This window comes from Panthera tigris, chromosome B2 (genome assembly GCF_018350195.1).
Source record: "Panthera tigris isolate Pti1 chromosome B2, P.tigris_Pti1_mat1.1, whole genome shotgun sequence".
Classification (NCBI taxonomy): domain Eukaryota; kingdom Metazoa; phylum Chordata; class Mammalia; order Carnivora; family Felidae; genus Panthera; species Panthera tigris.
The window spans coordinates 62515596-62539518 of NC_056664.1; the positions used below are offsets into that span (position 1 = coordinate 62515596).

At 36.9% G+C, this 23923-nt stretch overlaps 1 non-coding gene across 1 annotated transcript; it reads left to right on the plus strand.

The window, feature by feature from the left end:
* Nucleotides 1-2848: 2848 nt before the first annotated feature.
* On the plus strand, nt 2849-2955 carry LOC122238991. Its single transcript, XR_006218112.1, has one exon. It is a non-coding gene; the product is annotated as a U6 spliceosomal RNA (small nuclear RNA).
* Nucleotides 2956-23923: the final 20968 nt, after the last annotated feature.

Here is a 23923-nt window from a genome sequence, read left to right on the forward strand (position 1 = left end):
CCAGTGGTGGGTATAGCCAGCTAGTTTACACTACAGAATCCCCCAAAAGGCTCAGCCATTGGCAGTAGCAGCTACCTCTGAATATGAGACTGAACAAAAGTAATGGCTGTGAGACTATTTAAGAAGCAAATCTGCAGTTCTCTTCCCCAATTATAGCCCCCTAACAGCTTCTCTCCCACCCAGCACCAGACTAAACTTTTTTCCCCCGGAGAGTATAAAACAGAAGGCGTCTGAAATGGAAGATTCCAGGCACTTTGAGAGCAGGAAGATATTACAAAAACAAGAAAGAGATTAAGAAAAAGTTTACATGCACACAAGTCCTTTCTTCTTCAAGCCGTGTACCCAGGACAGTTCATCACATTCTGGCTCAGCAAAATTTTGAATTCACTCAAAACTTTAAAAAAAAATTTGAAAGAAATCACTAACCAGAGAAAAACAATTTAAAATAATTACTGGCAACCCTAAAAGTTACTAGATCCACATAATTTATTAGTAAGTTTTGTTAAACTTTAAAGTGACTGTCATGCTACATAAACTGTTCTAGAATGTTTAAAAAAGGAATAAAGGCCTTGAATAGAAATTTGTCCAAAGAAAATATGCAAATGGCCAAGAGGTAGGTAAAAAATGCTCAACTTTAACAAGCATCAGGGAAATGCAAATCAAAACCACAATATTACCTCACAGCTGTTAGGATGACTATTATTTTTAAAGATAACACGTGTTTGGGAGAATGTGGAGGACCCTTATACACTGTTGGTAGGAAAGTAAACCGTTGGTGGGGAAAAAAAACAGTATGGCGTTTTCCTCAAAAGTTAAAAAAAAATAGAACTACCATATGATATGGCAATCCCTCTTCTGAGTATCGAAAAGAATTGAAATCAGGATCTTGAATAGATATTTGTATCCTATGCTTATTTCAGCATTATACATAATGGCTAACATATGGATATAACCTAAATATCATGTCTATTGACAAATGAATGGATGAAAAAGTGGGATATATATACACACAATGGAATATTATTTACCTTAAAAGAGAAGGAAATCCTGCCATATGCTACAAGATGGATGAAACTTGGCATTAATGCTAAATGAAATGATCCAATCACAGAGGGACAAATGCTACACAATTCCACTTATATGAGGTAACTAAAATAATCAAACTCATAGAAGCAGAGAGTCCAATGGTAGTTGCCAAGCACTGGAAGGAGGAAGAAATTGGGGTTGCTTTTCAACAAGTATAAAGTTTCAGTTATGCAAAATGAATATGTTCTAGAGATCCGCTGTACAACATCATACCTATAGTTACTAACATTGTATTGTACACTTACTTAAAAGTTTGTTAAGAGGTAGGGGCACCTGGGTGGCTCAGTTGGTTGAGCGTCCGATTTTGGCTGAGGTCAGGTCTCAGTTCACGAGTTTGAGCCCAGCATCAGGCTCTGTGCTGCCAGAGAAGAGCCTGGAGACTGCTTCAGATTCTGTGTCTCCCTCTCTCTCTGCCCCTGCCCCACTCATGCTCTGCCTCTCTCTCTCAAGAATAAATAATAAACATTAAAAAAAATTTTTTTAAGTTTGTTAAGAGGTTAGATCTAGTGTTAAATGCTCTTACCACCACAACCACAAAACTCATGAAGTCACCTGAATTTATTTTACCACACTGGTATAAACTAAATAACAACCCTTTAAAAAGGTAAAAATAAAGGGGTGCCTGGGTAGCTCAGTTGGTTGAGCGACTGACTCTTGATTTTGGCTCAGGTCATGATCTCGCAGTTTGTGGGATCGAGCCCCATGTCCAGTTCTCCACTGACAGTGCTGAGCCTCCTTGAGATTCTATCTCTCCCTCTCTCTCTGCCCCTCTCCCCCTCAAAATAAATACACTTAATAAATAAAAGTAAAACCATAGTCCATTATCACCATCAATATAGTTGTGAAAGTAAATAAGTTCTATTAAATAAAATATAGCACAATATCAAAATCATACCCTATAGCAAGCAGGGCTTATATCATGAAAGCAAAGATGGTTTAAGAGTAGAGGTTTAAAATAAACCCTGTTAACAGGTCAAAAAGAAAAGCTCAAACTAACAAATTGGGTTGACATGTCTAAAGTCATTTGTTAATCTTCAAGAAATACTTCTGATTTTCAAGCAACTGATTCCCCTAATAAAATAGTAACAGCAGAATACCTCCTTAACATGATAGAGAAAACATATTGTACCTCAGAAGCAATCCTCATATATAACTAAGAAACATATGCAGAATTACTTTAAAGTGAGGAACAATACACAGATAAGAAATATAGAGCTACTGCTATTGCTTGACACTGTCTGGAACTTCTGACTGACTCAATAAAAAAATTAGGTCAGAAATTTAATAAATTGAAAGATTGTCCACTTAGAAAACCCAAGTGAATTAACTGAGGAATAAAATACATGAATGTGGGCTGTTAAAAAAATTAACAGTTGGGGCGCCTGGGTGGCTCAGTCGGTTAAGTGTCCGACTTCAACTCAGGTCACGATCTCGCGGTCCGTGAGTTCGAGCCCCACGTTGGGCTCTGGGCTGATGGCTCAGAGCCTGGAGCCTGCTTCTGATTCTGTGTCTCCCTCTGTCTCTGCCCCTCCCCCGTTCATGCTCTGTCTCTCTCTGTCTCAAAAATAAATAAACGTTAAAAAAAAAATTAAAAAAAAAATAACAGTCTTTTTAAATGCCAAAAATATTCATTTAGAAAATATAATAGATGAAACTTTATTAGCACAAGAAAATTTGGTATATGTAGGAATAAATGAAAATATAGGATCTATATTGTATAAACAACTAAATATTTCTCAGAAATATAAAAAGAACCTGACTAGTGCTCGCTTCGGCAGCACATATACTAAAATTGGAACGATACAGAGAAGATTAGCATGGCCCCTGCGCAAGGATGACACGCAAATTCGTGAAGCGTTCCATATTTTTAAGAAGACATCCGGATGGCCAACAGGCACATGAAAAGATGTTCAACGTCGCTCCTTATCAGGGAAATACAAATCAAAACCACACTCAGATACCACCTCACGCCAGTCAGAGTGGCCAAAATGAAGAAATCAGGATACTATAGATGCTGGAGAGGATGTGGAGAAACAGGAACCCTCTTGCACTGTTGGTGGGAATGCAAATTGGTGCAGCCGCTCTGGAAAGCAGTGTGGAGGTTCCTCAGAAAATTAAAAATAGACCTACCCTATGACCCAGCAATAGCACTGCTAGGAATTTATCCAAGGGATACAGGAGTACTGATGCATAGGGGCACCTGTACCCCAATGTTTATAGCGGCACTCTCAACAATAGCCAAATTATGGAAAGAGCCTAAATGTCCATCAACTGATGAATGGATAAAGAAATTGTGGTTTATATACACAATGGAATACTACGTGGCAATGAGAAAAAATGAAATATGGCCTTTTGTAGCAACATGGATGGAACTGGAGAGTGTGATGCTAAGTGAAATAAGCCATACAGAGAAAGACAGATACCATATGGTTTCACTCTTATGTGGATCCTGAGAAACATAACAGAAACCCATGGGGGAGGGGAAGGAAAAAAAAAAAAAAAAGAGGTTAGAGTGGGAGAGAGCCAAAGCATTAGAGACTGTTAAAAACTGAGAACAAACTGAGGGTTGATGGGGGGTGGGAGGGAGGGCAGGGTGGGTGATGGGTATTGAGGAGGGCACCTTTTGGGATGAGCACTGGGTGTTGTATGGAAACCAATTTGACAGTAAATTTCATATATTAAAAAATAAAAAAAATAAAAAAAAATTAAAAAAAAAAAAAAAAAAAAAAAAAAGAACCTGACTAAATGAAGAAACTTAATATGGCAAATATTACAATCTCTCCCAAATTAACATGTTGTGCTCATGAATTTCAACTTAACCTCTGGTAATTACAAAAAATAACAACTGAAAAAGTGATTCTAAAGTTCATTCAGCTAAAAGAATAAACTGAAGAGGAAAAAAATTATATGAAAGTAATGAGGACATTTTTTTCATCCATTAAAACTGAGTATAAATTTACTAGATAACATGAGGACAGACAGAATGAGTGAACTATCGCAGAAGTCAGAAGCAGACAATAATGTAACTCAGAATTTAGCACAAGATAATGGTGGGATTGTGAATCAGTAACAAAAGAACATTGTCTCAAGAAGGATGCTGGAACTATCAGCAATAGCCAAAGTATGGAAAGAGCCCAAATGTCCATCAATGGATGAATGGATAAAGAAGATGGGGTATATATATATAATATATAATATATATTATATATAGATAGATAGATAGATAGATAGATATAATATATATATATATGTATATATATATATATATATAATACACAATGGAGTATTACTCAGCAATCAAAAAGAATGAAATCTTGCCATTTGCAACTACGTGGATGGAACTAAAGGGTATTATGCTAAACAAAATTAGTCAGAGAAAGACAAATATCATATGACTTCACTCATATGAGGACTTTAAGACACAGAACAGATGAACACAAGGGAAGGGAAGCAAAAATAATATAAAAACAGGAAGGGGGACAAAACATAAGAGACTCTTAAATATGGAGAACAAACAGAGGGTTACTGGGAGGGATTGTGGGAGGGAGGATAGGCTAAATGGGTAAGAGGCATTAAGGAATCTACTCCTGAAATCATTGTTGCACTATATGCTAACTAAGTTGGATGTAGATTAAAAAATAAAATATAATAATGATAATAAAGAAGGATGCTGGAATAATTGCCTGATATCTAGATATTTAAAACTAGTTCCTCACTTTACAGCCTCACTGAAAATATAGTCTAGGTAAGTTAAAGAATTAACAGTAATAGGTGAATAAAAATAAAGAAATAAACTTAAAAAAAGAAGTAGATGGAAATAAGTATGGATATGCACAAAGCACAAAGGAAAATAGTTTCCTAGTAGAACTTCACAGAAGGAAGGAATGCTAAACGAAAAATTGGTATATTTCATTAAAAAATAATTAAAACCTTTTATATATCAAGACCCATTATAAATAACATAAAAGATACATGACCCAAAGGTAAATACATTTATCAAGAAATATAGAAATGTCATTAATCTGTGGAGAACTCACAAAGCAAAATGGCACATGAATAAATAAGGAGTAGCATGTTAGAAAAGAGAAAATACACACAAAAGAAGAAGGCAAATGACCAATAAACATAAGAAATTTTCTCTTCTACATTGAAATGCTAATTTAGTCTACCAAGTTTATGAATATCTGTATATATACACCCATCCACCTATTTATAGCCAAGAATGGCAGGAATGCAAGGAAACTTCTACTTTTATAGTCTACTGTTTAGAGTGGGGATTGTAAATCTTTTTTTGTAAAAGGCAGGATGGTATTTCCAGCTTTGTGAGTCATAGGGTCTCTATCATAACTACTCAACTCTACTACTATAGCACAAATGCAACCATAGACAAATGCACATGGATATGTACCAATAAAACTTTATTTGAAAATACAGGAAATGGGCCTGATCCCTATTGAAAACCTTAAAAAATATGCATATCATTTCGTCAAGCAATTTGATTCTAGAAATTTATTTTATACAAGCCATTGTGCTTATGAGTATTGATACTCATCATATAATTTATTTAATGTCTAACCATAAGGTTTTAAATAAACAAATTATGCTTTACAATGGATAACTATGTCATATCCCAAAATTATGTCCTAGAAAAATACTAATGATATCAGAAAGTATCTACAACCAATTTTTTTAAAAGCTGGTTTCCACAGAGTATATACAATATAATTCTATGTCTTCATACACACATACATACACACACACACACACACACACACACACATTGTAGAGATTAAAGAACAGAATTGCAAATCACACTACCTGAATTAAAATGCAGTGCCACTCTGGAAAACAGTATGAAGATTCTTCAAAAAGTTAAAAATAGAATTGCTCTATGATCCAGCAATTACACTACTAAGTTTACCCAAAGAATACAAAAACGCTAATTCAAAGGGATACATGCACCCTGATGTGTATAGCAGCATTATCTACAATAGCCAAATTATGGTAACAGCCCATGTCTGTCAATTGATGAATGGATAAGGAAAATGGAATATTACTCAGCCACAACAAAGAATTAAATCTTGCCATTTGCAACAAGATGGATGGAGCTAGAAAGTATTATGTTAAGTGAAGTCAGAGAAAGAAATACCATACGATCTCACTCATACATGAAATTCAAGAAACAAACCAAATGAGCAAAGGGGAAAGAAAAGACAGGCAAACCAACATAGAGAACAAACTGATGGAGTAACAAATAAGGCGTAACATGTTAGGGGCAGGGGATGGGTTAAATAGGCGATGAAGATTAAGGAGGGCACTTGTGATGAGCACAAGGTGATGTATGGAAGTGTTGAATCACTATATTGTACACCTGAAACTAATATTACACTGCATGTTAATTAACTGGAGTTTAAATAAAAACTTTTTAAAAATTCAGGTAGCACAACCTCCTGCATGAATTTTGTCAAATAATTTAACTTCTCTAAGCCTCAATTTCCTCATCCATGATATGGAAAGAGGAATTATACTTAATTCATGAGGTGTCATAAGAATTAGAGATAATACACTGAATACTTTGAATAACTCAAAAAATTTTATATATATCTGACTTTCATACAATGTGTATATTATTTTGTAATTATATGAAAATGTTAGAATTTTTCATTTGAGAATTTCATAAGGCACTTTCAATATAGTAAAGTAATATTGTCTATTAAATAAATATCATTTTCAAGAATTCATTCAATTCTAAGGAGCATTGAGCAGGTCCAAAAAGCAAAATTTATATCTGATTTTAAAGAAGCAATTTCACAGACTACTGATACCCTTTTCCTTTAGAGGAAGAAATTTAGAGATGTTTTTATCTCAGGTGAGACAGATGTAGATCTTAGGCTAGTAGCATATTGTCTCATTTGTAACTATTGTCTCATTTGTAACTAGCAGTCAGAGTAACCTGGCCTAAGGCAGGGACATGAAATGTTCACCCAGCTTCAAGAGCTTGTGCCCTGGCAAGAAATGCATCTGAAAGCAAATCCGTGTGACCATTGCTTTTTCTTTGAATAAACCAGTAGACAGAAGCAGTTTCTCTAGGATTCAAATCCAGAAATGTTCTCCCTGCACGACAGACTCTTTGTTTGTCTCTGACTATACTTTTATTTAAAACCAAGCAATCTATCTCCTCTTTCTGGGATATCTGAGCAATTAATAAAATCCAAGGGAGTTACCTAAAGTTACAGTAAATAGTTCCCAAATCCCCTTCACTGGATAGCCTTTCTTATCTTCTCTTCCTTCTCTCTTGTTCTCTATCTATCTCTCATTTTTTTTAATTTTTTTTTAACTCTGTGCTGTCAGTGCACAGCCTAATGTGGGACTTGATCTCATGAACTGTGAGATCATGACCTGACCCAAAATCAAGAGGCAGATGCTCAACTGACTGAGACACCCAGGTGTCCTTCAACTGTTCTTTAATCTTTGAAAGATTAAATGTTGATTCTGATATGTTTCATTCAGAACAGCAGAAGGCCTGCCATGGAAATCCATGTCTTGCTCCCTTTACTCCCTCTACTCCAGAACACTGGCTTTCTTTCAACTCTATAAACACTCCAAACTTCCTTTCAATCATTCCTTCCCGTCATGGAATCCCAAAACCTGAATTTGCTGCAAAAACAGTGCATGCATGTGACAGATTCTGCAGTCAACACATCTGCATGAAACTTTGATTTCTATATTAGTTTAAAAAGGAAGATAAGAGAATGTAGGGCCTGTGCTTAGCTGGGGTGGGTGGAGGGAAAAGGGGCATGGTGTGGGGGCAGTCACAGCAATTTTTCCATGGTTCTACAGTCAGTAGCAATGACAGGTTTTTGACCCAGCAGTAGCAACAGCTTTCTCTCCAAGCCAGTTCTGTGGGATTGTTTTGGAGGTGTCTCTAGGAACCCTAGCTTCTAGTCTGTTTTTCCAGCTCTTCCTGTGATTCTTCTAGCTATCTAAGCCTTCCTACTTACAATAATTGGAGTGGATGCTTGATGGTCTTCAACAAAGATTCCTTCTAGGATTCACTTTACAAGGCTTTGTTGGCATTTCTTGGACACTATTCACAAGAGATTTGGAAAACATTGAGATGTTTTAAAAGACTATATCAAGTCAGGCAGAAGGAATATGAATGGGCAGAAAAGGCCATTACAAAATTCTAGTGACCCATCATATTATGATGTGTCAATGTACTTTCATCAACTGTAACAAATGTACAATTCTGGTAACAGATGTTGATAATGGGGGAAGCTATACATTTTGGGGAGTAGGGAACATGTAAGAGTCCTCTGTACTTTCAGTTTTGCTGTGAACCTAAAACTGCTCTAAAAAGGTCTTTTAAAAAATTCCAGTGACATGCCACGATCCTGTCATTTTTCCAATATTGGTGCTCACTGCCAAATCAGAGTATATTGGACTCGTTTCTAAAGATATAAACATGAATAAAAATGACCTCTGTAATTATAGGCCATAAACACAAAAAGACAATACAAAAATCTTAAGGATGATTATACATCACATGGATTATTCCATTTCATGTTCAACTAACCTTATAAGGTGAATACTGTTACTTCCATGTTACAGATGAAGCTTACAGAGATTGAGGGACTTGCCAGCAATCACTGTGTTAACAAGTGGCCACAATGGGGTTTAAATACAAATTTGACCATCACCTAAGCTCCTAGACACTACACAGTAGCAAATCATGTAGAAGTTCACTTATTCAATAAATAGTTACTGACTCTGTCAGGTCTTATGCTAGGAATCTCAATAATAGTTTAACTCACAAAAAAATAGGAAGTCAGAGAAATAAAGGCATGACCAGTGACTAGAGGCAGAAGCGAGACCTTGATGTGAAGACAGGCACAAGTCAATGTTCTGTACATACACAAGGGATTAAATGGAGTCAAATATGCTCATCAAGTGACTCTAAGCTCCAAACATTCTCTTTGGAGTTGAGGAGAGATAAAAGATCCAATCCTGCCAGTGCCTGTATGTCAGTCACTTGCTGCAGCCTCAGTACCAAACCTCCAATGTATTTGTGTGAGGAAGGGAGAAAGCAATTTCTGAGCTAATCCCATGTGATAAATTTATAGTAGTGGAATGAATAAATTCTGATGCAGGGGGCATCAGAAAGGGGTAGTGAGAAGTCAGAAACATTTCAAAGAAAAAATAACAGAGACTTAAAGAATGAGTAAGATTTTATGTGTTTTTTAAGATCAATCTGCCCTAGTTGTCCTACTTGAATTTCTCATAAAACACTGTATTTTAGGAGTTTCTTGAGGCTCTGAATCTATGGATACAATGTGAGGGTGAATATTGCTAGATAAATCTTTTTTTAATTTTTTTAATGTTTATTTATTTTTGAGAAAGAGAAACAGAGTGTAAGCTGGGGAAGGGGCAGAGAGAGGGAGACACAGAATCCAGAGCAAGCTCCAGGCTCTGAGCTGTCAGCACAGAGCCTGACATGGGGCTCAGACTCCCGAGCTGTAAGATCATGACCTGAGAGAAGTCAGAAACTTAACCAACTGAGCCACCTATGTGCTCCACTAGATAAATCTTTGAAAACTGGAAATTGTCATGTATATCTTTCCCAGTTTGCTTTGGTCTTTACATAAAGTACTTGTTACATATGTCCTCCTTCTATGGAATTTCAAAGTATTTTTGTGTGTGTACATATATACATGTATAAGCATACACATGAGTATATATATACAAACATTTTAGTATACATATAAGCATGTGTATGCACTTACATACATATTTACATACATATTTACATATTTACGTATATATACATACACACACATACATACATACAATTATTCCGACGTCTGCATTTTTGCAAAATGTCATATAGCATTGATAATACCATACTAGTATTAAATGTAGAAGCCCGTAATAGTGAAATTGCCCTGCCTAAGTCAGCTTCCAGGCTTAGTTCCTTTGATGCAGGCATTGCCCTTGTTATACCTATACTTTCTAGCTTTGATGCCCTGCTCACTTTCCTCTCTTTTCAACCAAATCTTGATAGAAAGTGATTCCAATAAGTTGGGACTTGGAAGGCACAGTAACGGATGAGTTTTCACACACACATACAGAAATAATCTTCAGATCTCCTTGGGAAAATCCATATTGGACATATTTTTCAAAGAACTTAAAGAACTTCCACAACTACTATTGCAACCTAGAGAAGAATACAGTGACAGCCCATCCACTCCAAGTTCATAGATGAAGAACCAGGCAGAGGAGAGTACCAACAATGGCTCAAAATCATGTACAATGTGAAGAAACTGAACGTAGGACCCATGGTTCCCAAATCTGAGATATCCCCTTTTCTATCTGTTATCAAAGAGTAACTCTTAGGGTTGCTAAATACATAGATAAGAAAATCATTCTGTTGCTAAATTCATGCTTTACTTGACAGTCAAATGTTAAAAATGCTTGACTTTTTTTTGCTGTTGATACAAGAAGTTATTATAACTAGTAAAAGCTTAGCCCCAGCTACATTATTTGTTCTAAACTTTTATATTGATATAAAGGACCAGTGAGTTGGTTTTGTTAACATCAGAAAACCCATTGCCTTGCTTGCTCTTGAAAATATGGTAATTTTTTGGAAATATTTTTTGCAGCCTTATGTAATGTTTTTTTATGACAAGCAATAAAATATTCCTTAGACATTTGGCCCATCTCACATTGAGTCATATGCTTATCCTATGTTCTGTCACTTGATGTTCTTCCATGTGAAGCTTCAGGTTATCTAATGAATATATGATTGCATAGACAGACTTGATCGGGAAAAGGTGCAAAGATGATATCAGAATATCAGGCTGCAGAAAACCTTGGTAGTGTCGGAAAAAGTTTGCCAAAAAGGTCAAAAGCGAGGTTATAGCGAGGTTGACACAAGCATGTATGACAGGTTACCCTTGCCACACTTAAGCTACAATGAGGGCTGATTTGGGAATGGTTCCCATATCTTCTAGTATATTAGTTTGCAAAACAAAACAAAATACCACATAATTAAACACCACAAACTGGGCAGCTTACACAACAGAAATTTATAGTCTCACGGTCCTAGAGGCTTGAAGTCTAAGATCAATGTGTTGGCAGCACTGGTTCCTTCTAAGGGCAGTAAGAAAAGGACGTGTTCCAGGCCTCTCTTTTGTCAATGCTTGGCATTCCTTGGCTTCTGCTGCATCATTCTGAAATCTGCCTTCATTTCCACATGTATTTTTCCCATGTGTGTGTATCAGTCTCTAGATTTTCCCTTGTTATAAGGATACCAGTAACATTGGGCCAGGAGGTCCACTCCTACCCATTTTAATTAATTAGATTCACAATGACCCTATTTCAAATAAGGTCACATTCTGAGGTAATAGGGATTAGGGATTTAACATTATTTTTGAGGAACGCATTTCAGCCTATAATAGCTAGGAATAGAACTCATGCTTCAAATAAAATGCCCAATAGACAGGACTTAGCTGCTAGCTGAGTTTTTTCCCAAACCTACAAAGGACGCAGGGACCTTTGATCTAGTGCCAGGGGATCAATTAGAGTCATACAAAGAAAAAAAATGCTTTGAGGCCACAATAAACGTGTGCCCCTGGTCGTTTTAGGTAGATGAAGTAGCATGTCGACAGTTTGGCAGATAATATCACCACCATTGGAAGTATACAAACACATGACCTCTTAAACTGGTTCAGGCGTCTTTTATTTATAAGACAGAGCAATGTTATTGTTACTTAGGGAGTAGTAAAAGTCTCTTGATAAGATGTGAAGAAACTATTTAGAATCCCCTAGAGCCATGTGCCCTTTGACAATTATGAATGGAGATTGTGCCACTCTCTCATCTTGGTGTCAGGAAAAGGGCCACATGAATGGGGGCAAGCATGTGGTAAATAAAAATAACATAAATTCTCCTTTGAATTTCATAGGCTTTAAATGTACAAATATAGGTTTTCTGTTGCTGTATAACAACTTATCATATATTTAGCAGTTTAAAACAATACTCATTTATCATCTTAGAGGTCTGTGGGTCAAAAGCCCAACACAGTGTGGCTGGATTCTCTGCCCAGGATCTCACCAGGCTAAAACCAAGGCATCAGTCAGGGCTGTAGTTTTCATCTGAGGCTCAGGGTTCTATTCCAAGCTCACTGGTTGTTGGCAGAATTCCTCACAGGCTTCCCACATGGCTTCCTCCATCTTGAGGCAGCAACAGTATATTGAGTCACCAATGCTTTGAATCCCTCTCTCTCTCTCTCTCTTTTTAATATTTTAAGAGAAAGTGAAAGTATGAGCAGGGGAGAGGGACAGAGGGGTGAAGGGAGGAAGAGAGGGAGAGAAAATTGGAAGCAGGCTCCACACTCAGGCTGATACAGGGCTCGATCCAAGGACCCTGGGATCATGACCTGACCCGAAATCAAGACTAGGTTGCTCAAATGACTGAGTCACCCAGATGCCTCTGGGAAGCTGTTATTCTTTCTCCACTCCCCAAAACATAGTCTTACTATACAAAACAACATTCTTTGATGTTTTCTTAATAACTACTGAGATCTCTATGGCATGTCTCTTAGCTAAAAACATTGAACACTTTGCTGGTATTATTACCACTTATAACTGTTATGTATGTTTCTACTGCTTAAAAATATTTAAGGGCACTTCTGAATCATAAATTTACAATGTATCAGATTTTAAATGTGTATATAAAATCATCAATTGTATATAGGAGACCATGTGCATTGCAGGCAAATTACCGTTAATATTCTTAACTCAGAATTAAGCCAAAAATCATGATTTTCTTTGGCATGATTCTTTTTTTAAAACCACCTGAATTACGTATGATTTACATTTAAAAAGCTGTACATTTAATGTATATAATTTGATGAGTTTTATTCATTTAAAATGTTTTGTGTACTTCCTGAATTTATAGTCCTGTGACTCTTAGAAAAAATGCATTTTTCACTTGTGTTTTCATGGCAGTTTCCAACATTGTTTTATTGTTATGGATTTTTGGATTATGAGATTTTTCCCCCTCCAAAATGTACTGGAAAGAGTATTAGGCTTGGAAAGTTTGTAACCATCATGATATGGACATATTTGGGTGAGAATCCTCAATAAATGTTAAAAACTAAAATAAATAAATAAAAGATTCTCTCTCCCTCCTCTGCCCCTTACCTACTTTCCCCCTCCCTGCTCCTGTAGTGCACTCACACTCTGCGCTCTGTCTCTCTCTCAAAAAAAAAAAAAAAAAAAAGAGCGAAGTAAGTCCCTTCACAGCAATAATACTAATACTAATACTTATACTAATACTAATACTACCTTCATTAGTGCTTGACCAGCTAGGGAATGGAAATGATGGGAACATGTTTGGAATTCTGTCTCCCACAATATCAAAAAGTCTCAAACCAAAGGCATTAATATGTAGTGAAGTGATACTCAAATTTGTCTTAAGCAACTATGGAGAGGAGATGAAGCATATTTGTCAAAAAAATTTTTAAAGGAATGAAACAACTGCTAAGGATATTGAATTTTTTCTTGCCTTAATTCTGGTTTTAAAAATAAAACCTTGAGTGTTGGACTGAAGGTTAGCCAAGAAGAGAGTTTAGGTATGGAAATTCTTCACACATAGTGATGATGTTGGAGTAGGTAATTCCATCTCTGAGCTCATTTCCCTCATCAGATAAAAAGTGAATAATATTAATACTTTATTAATATTATACTATATTATATAGTATAATATTATCACTGCTGTGAGAATCAAATTAAATAATTTCTAGAAAGTTTTTTTAAACTGTAAAGTCTAAAGTGAATGTGAATTAAGAATATCACAGAAAGTTTTTGCTTACTTCAGAAAGAACCAGAATTTCCAACCATTCCTTCCCTTAAATTAAATACTCATCCTAAAGAGTAAGTGAAATCTGACAACCAAGAAATCCAAACTTCAGTAGAAACTTGACCAACATTCATGCTAGGCGATATTTCGGTGAATGCATAAATGTGTGTGTGTGTTTGTGTGTTTTGAGAAGATACACCATGCTAAAATAGCACTATACTAATTCAATGGACAACACTATAAGGTTAGGAAACATTCTGATGACAGAAATTCAACATTAAGTCCTTAAAGAAAAATCTAAAAGTCTCTTCTAGAACCAAGCAACTAGAGGTAAAGCCCTAGCAAAGGAAAGAAGAAGAAAACATTTTCAATATTCAAGAAAACCATTCACTGTCATGTTGTGCCTAGAAAACCTGTACAGTCCTGTCTGAATGGTTTAGGTGAACTTCATTTGATAAGAAACAGATGTATAAATCATCACACAAAAAAAAGTGTTCAGAAACTAGCTGCTACATTCCTACTACACCTCTGGTCACCTGTCTCATGGCACATTATCACTAACATTTATTCCTGCCCGAGATGATTGAATCCTAAGAATTTTTTTTTAAATATTTTTTAATGTTTATTTATTTTTGAGACACAGACAGACAGAGCATGAACAGGGGAGGGTCAGAGAGAGAAGGAGGCACAGAATCTGAAACAGCCTCCAGGCTCTGAGCTGTCAGCACAGAGCCTGACGTGGGGCTCGAACTCACGGACCGTGAGATCATGACCTGAGCCGAAGTCAGCCGCTTAACCAACTGAGCCACCCAGGCGCCCCAGAATGTTTTTATTTATGCACTTAACCAGCTCTTATATAACATATTATAGGCAAGACACTGTTCTAAATTTCTTATTAACTCATAATGATAACTCATCTTGATAACCACCCTATAAAGTTGAAACTATTGTTATTATACTCACTCATAAAAAAGCCAAAATATAGTAATTTGTTCAAAATATTCTTATTCTTACAAAAAAAGGAGTATTTTTTCCCAAATGACTACCTCTCTTCTATCACTTCTACAATTTATAAGAAAAGATTTTAAATACAATTGCTGAAGACTTTACCCTAGTAAAAATGACAAAACATAGAGTAATCTCAGTAAAATTTTTGAAGTGAACAGGTTAGCCACATACAAAATGCATCATGATTAGAGATGACATTGAGATTTTCTAAACAGTGTCAGTTTTAATAAAGGAATGTTCCCTTCCCACACACAAAGGCACCAACTTGTCTTTTTTTGATTTACTATGTGTCTTGAGCAGTGTAGCACTTTTCTAGAGCTTAAAGGTGCATCCGGTTCAAAAATGTTTTGATTTTATTCTTACTACTTTCTAATAAACATGATGAAAATCTGCCATTTCCTATTCAAAGCAGGAAAGATATGCTCTTGGTTATTTTCTTATCATCTTATTTTTCCAGCAAAATTTTCTAAAATTTCTCCCCATTTATTATGTTGTTTCCAGGTTTAATAATCAGAAAAAAAATATTCCAAAGTCAGAGATTATTCTGCTTTACTCTCACCTTGGTAAATACACAATTAACCCAACTGTGACACGGTCTGGAAAGAGTATGTCTTAGCTTAGACTGAATAACAAAATGTCATAAAATAGGTGGCATATCAACAACAGAAATATCTTTCTCACTGCTCTGGAGGCTGGAAATCTGAGATCATGGCAGTGCCAGCACAGTTTGCTTCTGGTGAGGACCCTCTTGCAGGTTGCAGACTGCTGACTTCTTGTTGTATCCTCACATCACAGAGAGTAAAGCAGAAGATACAAACTGTCTCTCTAATGCTAATCCCATCTTAATGTAATCCCATTCATGAGGGCTCCATGTTTAAGACCTCATTTTTTTTTTTAACGTTTATTTATTTTTGAGAGAGAGACAGAGCATGAATGGGGGAGGGACAGAGAGAGAGGGAGACACAGAATTTGAAGCAGGCTCCAGACTCTGAGCCATCAGGCCAGAGCCCGACGCGGGGCTTGAACTCAAGGACTGCGAGATCGTGACCTGAACTGAAGTCGGACGCTTAACTGACTGAGCCACCCAGGCGCCCCAAGACCTCATTTAATACTAATCACCTCCCAAAGGCCCCACCTCCTAACACCATCACGTTAGGGTTTGGTTTTCAACATATAAAATTTGAGGAAACACACATGTTCAGTGCATAACACTGAGTTTATTCTGAAAACTCATAGGTATAAGTAACAGAGAAAGCAGACAGCCCAGAGCAGGATGGATACCTCTTACTTAAACAGAATGGTAGTTGGGGTGCCTGGGTGGCTCAGTCGGTTAAGCCTCCGACTTCAGCTCAGGTCAGGATCTCACAGTCCGTGAGTTCGAGCCCCGCGTCGGGCTCTGGGCTGATGGCTCAGAGCCTGGAGCCTGCTTCCGATTCTGTGTCTCCCTCTCTCTCTGCCCCTCCCCTGTTCATGCTCTGTCTCTGTCTCAAAAATAAATAAACGTTAAAAAAAAAAATTAAAAAAAAAAAAGAATGGTAGTTTTGAGAAGAGTCTTTGTAAATTTGAATTTCGTTGTGCAATTCTGTATTTCAAGTTCCAGATTTGTACCAGATGCTTGAAATTCACATTACATTGTCATCAACGTCAATCAGTAGGTAAAAGTTTATTGTAGGCAAGAGCATAAGACGTTTGAGATCAAATCTCCTTCTTTGAGAAGTTAACCTACCTGGTACTAAACTAGATAAATTTTCTTTATGAGTTCAGAGAAAAGACCATTCACTGACAGCTAAACTGTGAAAAAAACTATGAACATTTTATGAATTTGCCTCTCACACAATTTGAGATATGAGGTTTGTATTTGAGGTTGTTCTTAATGACAATATTTGACAAGCAACTGCCATTATGGTCCTAAGACGATTGGCTTTAAGTTCTGCCACTTCAGGACCAGCCTCAGAACTGTGCATGACAAGGGCCCACATGAAGAGAGAGAATTCATTCATTGGTCCCATGCCAACCCACCTCCAAGGTTTCTGATAATGCATGCAGAGCATCTTATAAACATAAATCACCATCTGAGTATAAGGTTATAGACCTCTAGAAATAATATTGACAGCTAATGTTGATTTCATGCTTACTATGTTCCAGACATGCTAATAAGCATTTTACAACTATTATTTATTATCTTTGTTTTTTAAATGAGGAGGTTGAACCCTGAGAAGTTCATCTGTTCAGGGTCACAATGCTAGTAAGTCAGCGATGGAAACCTGGCAGTCTAATTCAGGAGTCCATATTCTTAATAACACAATTGTGAATCAAAATTCTCTTATTTAGATAATGAGACTCCTTCCTCTTAAAATGTACACCCAAACTTCCTGCATGCTATTTATAACAGTCCTTAAAAAACAACACATTCCTGAATATTTACATTTGTTATATATTACTGCTTAGTGCATTATCTCAAATTTGTCAGCTTAAAGCAATAAGCACACATTACCACACAGTTTCTGGGGATCAGGAATTCAAGATGAGGGGTCTGGCTCATGGACTCTCATGTTGCTCTCCAACAGTCATCTGACCATTTGATAGAGGCCAAGGACCTGCTTTAAGATGCTTCACTCACATGACTGTGGGCCTCCATTTGTTGTCACACATACCTCTTTATAAAACTACTTGAGTGTTCTCATGATATGATAGCCGGCTTCTCCCAGAACAAGTGATCCAAAAAGGACAGCAAGGCAGAAACCATGTGTGTTTTGTAACCTAGCCTTAGAGGTCACATAACATGCTTTTGCTGTAGCCAGTCATTACAAATAAGTCACTAAGTCCAACCCAAACCCAAAGGGAAGAGAATTAGGTTCCACCCTTTGAAGGGAATGTCAAAGAATTTTGGACATATTTTAAGCCCACCACTTACATCTATCTCACTGTAAATTAAATAACTCTGGCTCTTTGTCATCTTTTCTTCCTTCTATCTTGACTCCATTGTAATATGCCAAAAATACTGAGCTAACCACGCATCTGAACACTCCTTCAACCTGTCCCATTCATACCTACTGGGAGGGCTTCTATCAGAAGAAACACAAAAGCAGTCATGTACCTAAGCCCTTCCCTGCAACCATATGATACCCTGAATATCCTGTTTCTATCACATTTACAAAATTGACAAATAAGCAAAGTTTATTTCAAATTGTGATCATCTGCAATTTTTCCTGGGTCACAGAATCCTCCTTCTACCTGCCCTGGGCTGGGATTCCTGAACTCAGTTATCCTGGTAAATCACATATCCTCTAGTGCCATCTCCTCAGAACCTCACTTTAAGCTGACACTGAGTAGACTTATGCAATCTAAGCCTGAGTTTCTCAGCTTTGGCACTATTGACATTTGGGGGTAGATAATTCTTTGTTGTGAAAGCTATCTTGTGCATTATAGGATGTTTAGCAGCCTTCTTGGTCTCTATCTGTGCAGCAGCACATCCCATTTGCAGTAAACAAAAATGTCTCCAGACATTGCCAAATACGTGTTGTGGACAGGGGGGTGGGGATGAGGGTACAAAATTGCCCCTGATTGAGAGCCACTAATATAAGCTATTAGTGGCTGAGAAAAATATGTGATTATATAACCATCACATAAAACGTATGCAGAGATGCCCCATGCTTCATCTATAGAAAACAATCCAAGATATTTGGAGTAAAATAAAGCAAGGATTTCAGTACAACACTATTATTTAAATTAGGTAGTGTCTCTCTAGCTGTCACTTGGCTTTCATTCTACCAGCTGATTTCTGGAAGAGAGAAGAAGCTCTATATAACAGGTATGACGTGTTATCTCAAAGTTACAAATACTAGAAGAATCTGGAACAAGATGGAGGGAAACAAAAATGAGACGAAGTAGTATGAGAATAAGGGTGGTAGTAAAATAAACTCATTATTTCCATGTTAAGATCATTTTAGGATATCTATTAGATGTTAGCCTTATTTTTTAAGTTAACCTTTACTGAGTGGCAACCACAAACAAGTCACTTCACTAAACATTTTGCTCAAAATATTAACTAATTTAATTTTTAACAACTCTATGCAGTAGATAATATTATTTTCTTTTGACACATGAAAAAGCTGAGGCAGAGATATTATCTTGCTTAATAGCTAGTTTTAAAAAATGCTTCCAAATCTTTCTCCCACTCCATGCTCCCTTAGGGTTCTGTTTTTGTTCTAACAGCACTTTTCACTTTTCTCTACAGTGAATCACACTAAGCACTGAAAACTTAGAAAAAAGAATTACTGAAATTCACAAGTACACCTAGCTCTCCATTATCTGGAGGGAAATAGTAAACCTAGAATTGGTAGGAAGAGAAAAGTAACCTGACTAGAGATGCCAGTGTTAGTGTGAATAGGAAAGTGGACTTGTCCTCAAGGAGGGTGGAGAGAAATAGGCTGAGCCAAAGCTGACAGGAGATCAAGACTGAAGGGTGATACAGGGGAAGGCAAAGTAAAAGAATGTATTTTTGCAAGGCAGAGGACAGATACACTTAAAACACAACTTAGATTTTAGTGGAAAATTGACACATGACCTTGAATTTATCCAAGGAAACTGATATCAACATTAGAATGCAGCTTTAAAAATGTAATCCACTGGATGAGACCATGAATAATTGTTGAGTACCCACTTTGTGTGTCCAGTCATTCCCTGTGTATTACCTCCCTCACTTCCCCTTCTCAGAAACCATCAATAGCTTTCCACTGCCTTCTTTGGCTGGTGATAAAAATCGTCTATAATCTGACCCTATTCTACCTCCTCAGCCCATTTTCCCTGAAATGCCTTTCCCACCTCTAGTTTCTTCTACTTACACATCAGTTTCTTCTACTTAAAACGCCCTTTCCCCAGGGCTCAAATTAAATGTCTCCTCCTACATGACTCATATCTTTTTTTAAAAATTTTTAACTGTTTTTATTCATTTTTGAGACAGAGCAGGGGAGGGGTAGAGAGAGAGGGAGACACAGAAGCAGGCTCCAGGCTCTGAGCTGTCAGCACAGAGCCCAACACGGGGCTTGAACTCACGGACTGTGAGATCATGACCTGAGCCGAAGTTGGACAGTTAACCAACCGAGCCCACCCAGGCACCCCAGTACATGACTCATATCTAATTAACTCCAGTTGGAAGTATCCCCTCACCTTGGTATCTACAGCATCCCATCTCTACAACTTTGAGGAAAGTTTTGAATTTGCCCTGTATTATAATAAGCTATGTATCTGTCTATCCAGTCACCAAACAGATAACCTCTTTGTTTATTTAATTTTGAGAGAGAGAGAAGGGGGCAGAGAGGTAGGGAGAAAGCCAAGCAGGTTCCACATCATCAGCTCAGAGCCCCATGTGGGCTCAATCTCATAAACCATGAGATCGTGACCTGAGCCAATACCAACAGTTGGACGCTTGAGCTGACTGAGCCACCCAGGTGTCCCTAAACAGAACCTCTTAAGGGGAAGGAACAAATGTGATTCCTTTTTGTCTACAAACTTTGAGAATTGTAGTGCTCAATAAATATTTGATGAGTTAAATTGAAATTTGAGTGTTTGACATCTTCATTTTTAAAGATTAAGTAAAACCTAAGCCAGCAGAAAAATTTCCACGTTCTGATATATGCTGCCAATGTCTTAATAACCTTGGAATCTGCAGAACATTTTTTTTCATTTCTGAAGTGCTTTATAAATAACCACTAGTTAACCTTCCAGTAGCCCTGGCGTTGTTTTATCAAGTAATAGGGTGATGACGCCATACCCCTTAGGATAACACTAGGGAAACTTTCCATGAAGGGGTGAAGTTGGATGCTTTTCAGAGTACAGGGAAGCAAGAAACCAACAAATTCCAAATACAGTAGCCTGCCAATCACCACAGAGGGGCTAAGCAAAGATTTTATTTTCTGTTTCTTTTGTTTTTTCTTACTGTAGATCACACTACAGTCCTACATCCAGGTGCTTATTTATATTAACTGTATAAAATAACCCAAGTTCTATCTAGTCTAAAAATCTATTTTTACATGAATTAAGTCCCAAATCCCAAGGAATAAATTATTGTGTATGGTTGTGTTGGAGAGAGAGACAGAGTAAAATAACTTTGTTAAATTCATTCAAGAGTGTAATATCATAGACATAGCCAATTTGATTTTTTTATTAATGCTTATTTATTTATTTTGAGAGAGTTTGTGCATGCATGCCTGCATGCAAGGGAGGGACAGAGAGAGAGAGAGAGAGAGAGAGAGAGGGAGAATCCCAAGCAGGATTCACTCTGTCAGGTGCAGGGTCCAACTCTGGGCTTGATCTCACAAGCCATGAGATCATGACCTGAGCTGAAATCAAGAGTCAGATGCTTAACTGACTGAGCCACCCAGGCACCACAGACATAGCCAATTTGAAGCCAAACCATTATGTAAACATCTAGATAAAAATCAGACATTTAAAAAAAAGATTCTTCTTTTTAATACAAGGAGAAATTCTTGTTCTCTCTATAATAACCATTAATTCACAAAACAATTAGATTCCACATAATTTTTAAGGAGCACATCTACTAAGAATACATGTGTACACAGTAAGAATAAACTACAATACATGTGTACACAGATTTTCAGAGTTTGCCTACCTGAACAGAATCCTTCATATATTCACAGTGTGTTCCAGGATCTGTGTTTTGGCATCATCCACAGCTCCAGCTGAACTTTTTCCCAGGGAGCCTCCACTCCCATGCCTCTGGTCATGTGTTAACAAGAGTGGTCCTCTTTTGGCAGAAGGGTTTAAAGACTACCTGTTGCATGAAGCCTTCTCCAGTCTTCTCTCCATCAGAATTACTTGCTCACTCCCCTAGGGTATCATAAAATCATGTTTAGTAGAATTTATTTTAATATATTAGCCAAACATTTGCTATATGTTAAGCACCATACTTCAATTAAACCTCTGCAATACTCTGCATTCTATTATAGTTGAATGTGTACAATAGTGTTTCTAAGAAATTGTAGGCATTTTCACCTGATAGAACTGATATTATCAACAACACATTGTCTGAGGAACTTCGTGTATACTAAAGCATTTATTATTTATATTGGATAATACTTGAACGCATTTCCAGTAGAAACAATGTTAAACCCAGTAGATATTCCCAGGTCAGGACATAAAGGTATATTAAGTTGGTCAAGGTGGGGGCAATCAAGCTTTACCTTCAAAATTTCTTGTGAGTGTCTAAAATTATTTTTAAATAATGTCTGAATTTGGTGATAAATACATCAGTCTTATAAGAAAATTATGCAAATAAGTTTGTATAGTGATATCTAAATTCATGCATAGCTTAAAAAATTAGAAGCAACTTAAGATTTCCAACAATAGAAAGTTATTTATTAAATGTAACAATAAATGATGTTTTGTTCATATACTAGAACACTAAAAAGCCATTAAAAATTGTTGTAAAAATTAGCATATTGTGAAAAAATATCTATAACATATTATTAAGTGAAAAAATATGAGATCTTTATAAATTTGTCTCTCACCCTAATATATCTGAGGTCATTTTATGACAATATTTCACAGGAAACCCTCACTATATTCTTAATTTGTTCTACATACTGAGATCTCAAGACCAACCTCAGGGTATGTGTGTGTGTGTGTGTATTTATTTTTGTGTGTGAAGAGCCCAGATGAAAATAGCTTTTTAATGCTTGATAGGAGAAATGATTCATTAAGCCATTACAAACCAGGCTTAATATAAAAAGTGTTTTTTAAACTTAAATCAAGAAGTTAAATTGAGAAGGAAAAGGAGAAGAAAGAAAAGAAGGAAAAGAATGGGAAGAAGGGGAAGAGGAGGAAGAGAAAAAAGAGGAAGAAGGGGAAGAAGAAGGGGAAGAAGAAGAAGAAGAAGAAGAAGAAGAAGAAGAAGAAAAAGGAAAGTAAAGAAAAAAAGAAAGAAAGAAAGAAGAAAGAAAGAAAGAAAGAAAGAAAGAAAAAAAGAAAGATAGATCCAAGAAAGTAGAAGGGAGGACTTCAAAAAGAAGAAAGCAGAAATAAGTAAAAGATAAAACAAAAAACTGAGGACTTTTAAAAACCAAAAACTGATTTTTTGAAAAGCTAATCAAATCAATAAATCCCTGGCAAAAAGTGATCAAGACAAAAAAGAAAGAAGAAATAAATTGCCAATTTTAGGAATTAAAAGAAGGACTTCACTAGAGATATTGTAGATACTAAAAAGATAGATTAAATACACAAATTTCTTTAAGAATCCAATTAACCGGGGCGCCTGGGTGGCTCAGTCGGTTGGGCGGCCGACTTCGGCTCAGGTCACGATCTCGCAGTCCGTGAGTTCGAGCCCCGCGTCGGGCTCTGTGCTGACAGCTCGGAGCCTGGAGCCTGTTTCGGATTCTGTGTCTCCCTCTCTCTGACCCTCCCCCATTCATGCTCTGTCTCTCTCTGTCTCAAAAATAAATAAATGTTAAAAAAAAAAAAAGAATCCAATTAACCAAAACTGACACAAAAAACATAAAACTTAAATGCATCTATTTCTATTTTTTTTATTTCCTTTTTTAAAATTTTTTTTAATGTTTATTTATTTTTGAGACAGAGAGAGACAGAGCATGAACAGGGGAGGGGCAGAGAGAGAGGGAGACACAGAATCTGAAACAGGCTCCAGGCTCTGAGCTGTCAGCACAGAGCCCAACGTGGGGCTCGAACCCACGGACCGCGAGATCATGACCTGAGCCGAAGTCGGACGCCCAACCGACTGAGCCACCCAGGCACCCCTTTTTTAATTTTTTTTAACGTTTATTCATTTTTGAGACAGAGAGAGACAGAGCATGAATGGGGGAAGGTCAGAGAGAGAGGGAGACACAGAATCTGAAACAGGCTCCAGGCTCTGAGCTGTCAGCACAGAGCCCAACGTGGGGCTTGAACTCACGGACCGCGAGATCATGACCTGAGCCGAAGTCGGACGCCCAACCA